The 6,227-nt window shown below is 37.0% G+C and overlaps 1 pseudogene; it reads left to right on the top strand.

Annotated features, from left to right (window-relative positions):
- Positions 1-227: 227 nt before the first annotated feature.
- On the top strand, positions 228-3,781 carry LOC110726217 (annotated as a pseudogene).
- The last annotated feature ends 2,446 nt before the right edge of the window (positions 3,782-6,227 follow it).

Below are 6,227 nucleotides of genomic sequence, written 5' to 3' on the forward strand. Positions count from 1 at the left end.
GGCTCAGTCGTCGATCTTCGCTCTTCGTCGTTGACCCTTGCTGACTTATGCTTACTTTGACTTACTAAAATTTACCCATAACAAGATAAATTAATTTTTTGTGTAATTGAAGAATAATATAATTAGAGGAACCAAGAGACACAAATGAAGAGACAAATATGAAAACTAACCATTTTATTTTTTAAGGGATTGAAAGCGTTTGGGATAACAATGCATCTTGTGTAAGACTGGACATACTATGTGGCCGGTTGTAAAAGAACAAAGTAACCCCTACATAACATTAACAGAGTTACCTCTATAACACTAACAAATTAAACCCATAATAATCGATCACACGGTGTGAGCATGTGGTCAGTCACGTATGAAAATTTGTGTTGGGATAAAGAAGAGGTTATTCAATTTCATTTTTGTTTCAACTAAAATGTAAATAAAAAATACTTCCTATAAACTAGTAAAACTTGAATTTTTACCATTTGAAACAGAGAGGTCGGGTGAAACTAAAAGTCTAAGTGAAGCAGTTAACTGAGAAGTGAGTTTGGAAGATGAACGGAGGAAAAGAAGCAAAATTATGGCCGGCGATAGGAATCGATCTCGGAACCACTTACACATGCGTCGGAGCATGGTCCCCACAACAAGACCGCGTTGAGATAATCACCAATGAATTAGGCAACCGTACGACGCCGTCTTGGGTCGCATTCAACGATACGCAGCGTCTCGTTGGCGAGGCTGCCACCAACCAAGCCGGGAATAATCCTACCAACACCATTTTTTTTTTTTTTCTTTTTCCCTCTTCTTTATGCTTTAAAGTTTTGTGCTTTATCATTTTTTTTTTCCTTATTTTGAAACCCTCAAAAATAGTAATATTGTAATTTTGTATACCCTTTATTTTAGAATAACAAAATGTATTTGGATGAATTTGATTTCTTCTTGTATTATAGATGTTGTATGGAAAAATTAAGAATATTGTTGAGATTATCCTATTATTGCTGTTTTACTACATAGTTTAAGAAAGAAGCACAAAAATATTTTGGGTCATCTTGTTTTGGATCATTACTCTTTTGGTCGAATTGGAAGTAATGGTGATAGATTATTTGGAGATGTTCGGAAAATAAATGTCTTGTTTATTGAAATAGAAAGCTCAATTAAAGTAGTGAAGTGAGGTTGGGAAGGAGATAAGTGTTATTAAGGTTATGTTAACTTTAGCAGTTAAAAGAGTATAGTTTGAAGCTAAATCGTAATAAATTTGCTCCATTTTAAATGATGTATGAATTGGTCGGGAAACACTTTTAAGTATTTCTTCTTTAAGATGATTATAAAATAGAGCTTTTTTATGAAAGAAATTTTACTGTGAAGTTAGTGGCTTGTTATGTGAGCATAGTACAAAGTATTGAATATCGAAATTGTCTCGTGTCAAACTGGCTGTCTTCTTAGGCTTTTGGTCTTGAATTTGATATTGTAAACAATTAAGATTAAACAAACTCATAAGTTTTCAATTAAGGAAAGGGCAGTAAAGATCAAACACTTGAATATAAGATGTGATCAGATTTTTTGTTTCTGAGCTAGCAGTCGCTGTGCTTAGTTAGCTATAATATGTAATCATAATTTGCAAGTGTCTTGTAAAATTTGTCAACTCGTCTTGAACTTTTTCTGCCATGTTATTTGCAACTTACATTTGAAGAGGGAACATGTTTTGTGTAATTAGCCATTGCTATTTGTATTAGTCACTTTGTGACAGTAACTTTCAGTTGGTATTATAATTTTAGATACTATTGGAATCCAGTGACGGGATTTGATTTATTTTGGAGATGATGATGAGATCCTTTTTTTTTTTTATCTTTAATTTCGTAGATGCTAAGAGGCTTATAGGTAGAAAATTCAGCGATGAAATGGTACAAAAAGACATTAAGCTCTGGCCATTCGAAGTGATTCCTACTGCTGATGGAGAGGATTTCAAGAAGCTTATAATTGTAGTTACTTACAAGGGTGAAGAGAAACAATTTGCTCCAGAGGAGATATCCTCAATGCTTCTCATGAAGATGAAACAGATATCAGAGGCGTATCTTGGTTCAGAAGTTAAGAATGCTGTTGTTACTGTTCCTGCCTACTTCAATGATGCCCAGCGGCAAGCAACTAAAGATGCTGGTGTCATTGCTGGCCTGAATGTTATGAGGATAATTAATGAGCCAACCGCAGCTGCCATTGCATATGGTCTTGATAGGCAAGGTACTAGCAGTGATGTGACAAAGAATATTTTGGTTTTTGACCTTGTGGTGGAACTTTTGATGTCTCTTTGGTCGCAATCAAGAAGGGTGTTTTTCGAAGTAAAAGCTGTTAGTGGGGATACCCACCTTGGTGGAAGAGATTTTGACAATCGATTGTTAAGCCATTTTATTGCTGAGTTTGAGAGGAAACACAAGAAAGATTTAAGTGACAATCGTAGGGCTGTTGGAAGGCTGAGAGCTGCTTGTGAGAAGGCTAAGAGACTCCTTTCTTCAACTACAGAGACTACTATTGAGATTGATTGCCTTTTTGAGGCAGTAGATTTCTCTTGTAGCATTACTCGTGCCCGATTTGAAAAGATGAATATGGATTTGTTCCAAGATTGTATGTTACCTGTTCAAATGTGTTTGAGAGATGCCAAGATGGAAAAGAGTGAAATTCATGATGTTGTTCTTGTGGGTGGGTCAACCCGAATACCAAAGATTCAGCAATTGTTGCAAGACTTTTTCGATGGAAAGGAGCTTTGTAAAAGTATTAACCCAGATGAGGCCGTGGCGTGTGGAGCTGCTTTTCACGCTGCAATCTTGGCTGGTGTAGGTAGTAATAAGAACTCTGTGCTTGTGGATGTTACTCCTCTGTCCCTTGGTATGCAATTATACTTTGGTAACATGAAAGTAATAATTCCTCGGAATACGTCAGTCCCAACGAAGATGATCAGCAGAGTTAGTACTGCGGTTGACTACCAGAAAACTGTACAATTTCCAGTATATGAGGGTGAGAGACCCATTGCTAATGAAAACAACTTATTGGGCCAATTTTCTCTGCATATCCCTCCAGCACCTCAAGGCGTCCCTCAGTTTGATGTCTGTTTCAACATTGATGTTGATGGCATTTTAACTGTGTCTGCAGAGCTTGTTGGCACAAACAACAAGGACCAAATCACCATCGCCAATCACAGTGGGAGGTTATCAAAGGAATCGATTGGCAAGATGATGAAGTCTGCCCAAAAGTATAAGGCTGAGGATGAGGAGCGCAAGAAGGCAGCCATGGTTAAAAACAAGTTGGAGAATTATATATACGAGGTTAAGGGAACCTTAAGAGGTAGTGGAACGAAGATGAATAACAAGGACAAGAGAAAAGTGGGTGATGCCATTGAGAAGATAACCCAGTGGCTGGAGTGGAACTATTTGCTTGCTGAAGCTGTCAAGTTTGAGGAGAAAATAGAAGAACTTAAAAGCATCTGCAAACCTATGTTCGCAAAGATGCACCAGCAGGAGGATGGTACTCCTAAGGCTACCCGTGGTTGCTCCAAGATTGAGATTATAGAACTCGATTAAGCTTTAATCATATAGCGAACCTGATCACAACTATTTTGTCATTAGTCTTTTAGTACAAGTGATCCATTAGGCAGATATGAATATGGCTGTTGATTTTATCAGCAAGTGCCTGTACAGAATGTTCCCACCTGAGTACTTGCAGTTCTCATGTATGCCTTGCTTTGCTATGATATGCTTGCTCATTTTTTGAGCTTGCACCCTGATTTAGAGGCTGTTTGCTTACATAACTGTCTGCTTGTCATTATTATACCTGAAACTGAAAGTTTAAAAATAAGATAAAAGCTAATAATGTCCCGCTTCAGTCTCAAAATGCTCCTCTCCATTTATTCATTTTTCCCTTAAAAATTGGGTTAATTGAATGGCAGGTAAATCGGAATATGCGTATATGCAATTTAGTATTAATTTTTTTTTCTCTATACAGTAGGGATGGCAATGGGTCCAAGGCAACACATGAGTATTTGTCTGCTGTCATTCTCGTTGTCTTTTCTATTACCTGTTTCTAGCAATTTTTGAATCTCTAATCAATAAAGGGAGCAGCAGTGACTCTTCAAAGGTAAGAATAATAAAAATTGATATAATCTGCTGGGTTTGGAAATAAGCAGTCAGACCCTCTAATTACAATGTTCAGAATGCTTTGAATGAACTTCATTTTCCCTGCTAAATTATAACACCCTGTTTGTGCAGCTGATCATTTTTGATACTTTGCTTTTGGAAATGTAGTCTTCCTTTTTGCAACGAGCATCCAGCCGTCCTAGGCCTTCAAGTCATAGCCTCATAGGCATGGACCAAGCATTGGAAACTCATTTATTTTTGGACGAGATGACAGCAATAGCTGGAGCTCAATGACTTTGCTGACTCCCTCAATCTGGTAAGCTTAATTCACAAGTCATTGTAACTATTAAAGGGAGCATCTATTCTCAGTTTTAAGCTAACTACAGTCCTTAACTTTTTATCCACACTAAAGCATACAAGTTCCCTACTTACAATTAAATTCAAGTGAGACTAATAATGAATTCTGGATTGATGTCCCCATATCTAAAGTCTGGTGTGTATGTTACTATGATTCTTCATTTCACCGTAATTGCCTATCTTGGATCCTTGAAACTCGGTTGTAGGCTAAATAATAGAAAAAATGACTTTGTTCCCTTATTGACTTATTAAAAGAACAAGGACAGAATTTGGTAAAATGTAACCATCATACACGTATGTATGTTAAACTAACCTGAAAAAAATACATTAGTTCTAATTATTTGCTATTAGACTGCCTCAAATTCGACGTAATTTGGAATAAAGACCTGTTCAACTTTCACCTGCTGTAACTGATAACAATTTATCACAATCTATGCATAAACCAAAGTATTGTATGTTTATACTAGCTAAAAGACGCAGCTAATTAAATTAAAAAACTACGGATTTGTGTTACTAGATAAATTCCATTAGGCAGATATGCAGTTCTTGTGTATGCCTTCTTTGCTATAATAAGCTTGCTCTCATCTTTAGCTTGCACCATGATTTGGAGGCTGTTTGCCTAAATAGCTGTTTGCTTGTCATTTTGTTGTTCCTGAAGCTGAAAGTTTAAAAATAAGCTAAAGCTTATAAAGTCCAGCTTCTGTCTCAAAAAGCTCCCTCCATTTATTCTTTATTCCCTTAAAAATTTGGGTGATTGAATGTCTGGTAAAATGAGGTATGCATCTACGCAATTTGCACTAATTTTTCTCTTTAGACTTTAGAGTAGGAATGGCAATAGGTGCAAGACTTGATCTAGACCTGATTAGACTTGATCCATCTTTTTGGGTTTGGATCCAAAGAATTTAGACCCAACAGGTCTAGGTTTGTATGCTCTAACAATTACAGACCCAAATCCTATTTGACCTGATCCATGGACTCGCTTGATCCAAAAAACCTAAAGAGTAATTAAAAGAAAATAGTGTAGGGAAATAGATTGTTAAAATTTGGTGTGACTGTGAGTTGTAACTCGTAGTACGAGTGTTTTGACACCAGATCCGTGTGCGTGCACACCCTTGTCTATTGGCGATGAGGGCGCTAGCTAAGTGTGGAAAGGGCTCCTAAGCATGGAGCAACACAAGCTGGAGACAAGTCTGATGTGCACTCTTGCCTATTGGTGATAGAGTGGAGTCAAAGGTTGATCGAGGCTTGTGACTGCAAGCAGTTTGAGGTGGGCACAAACGGGTCTGATGACTAATTTTACTTGTTTTAGAGTCTCTTTGGATTTTTTTTTTTTTTTTTTTTGTTATTTGGGTGGTTTATAACTTGTAATATCAGACACAGTCTTTGGTGTAGGCCATCCTTTCACCGCCTCAATCTTTGCTGGATCTACTTCTACTCCATCCTTGGAACCCAAATGACCCAGAAATGCTACCTTCTCCAACCAAAACTCACATTTAGAAAACTTCGCATAAAGTTTGTTCTCCCTTAAGGTTTGTAGAATTGCCCGCAAATGTTCTACATGTTCCTCTTTATTCTCAATGTGAGTTTCTTTCTCTTTGTTGCTTTTTGTTGGTGATGTATATTTAGGTTGTGATTTGGGACTTGTCTGGTTTGGATAGTGTTTTCAAAATTCTTTAGTTTTGAGGGAAAGGGTGATCGGGTTGGCTAAAGAGATGAAGAGGTTATATGATATTGTGAATAATAATGAAGCTAATATGAATA

The sequence above is a fragment of the Chenopodium quinoa genome, unplaced genomic scaffold, assembly GCF_001683475.1.
Source record: "Chenopodium quinoa cultivar QQ74 unplaced genomic scaffold, ASM168347v1, whole genome shotgun sequence".
Lineage (NCBI taxonomy): Eukaryota > Viridiplantae > Streptophyta > Magnoliopsida > Caryophyllales > Amaranthaceae > Chenopodium > Chenopodium quinoa.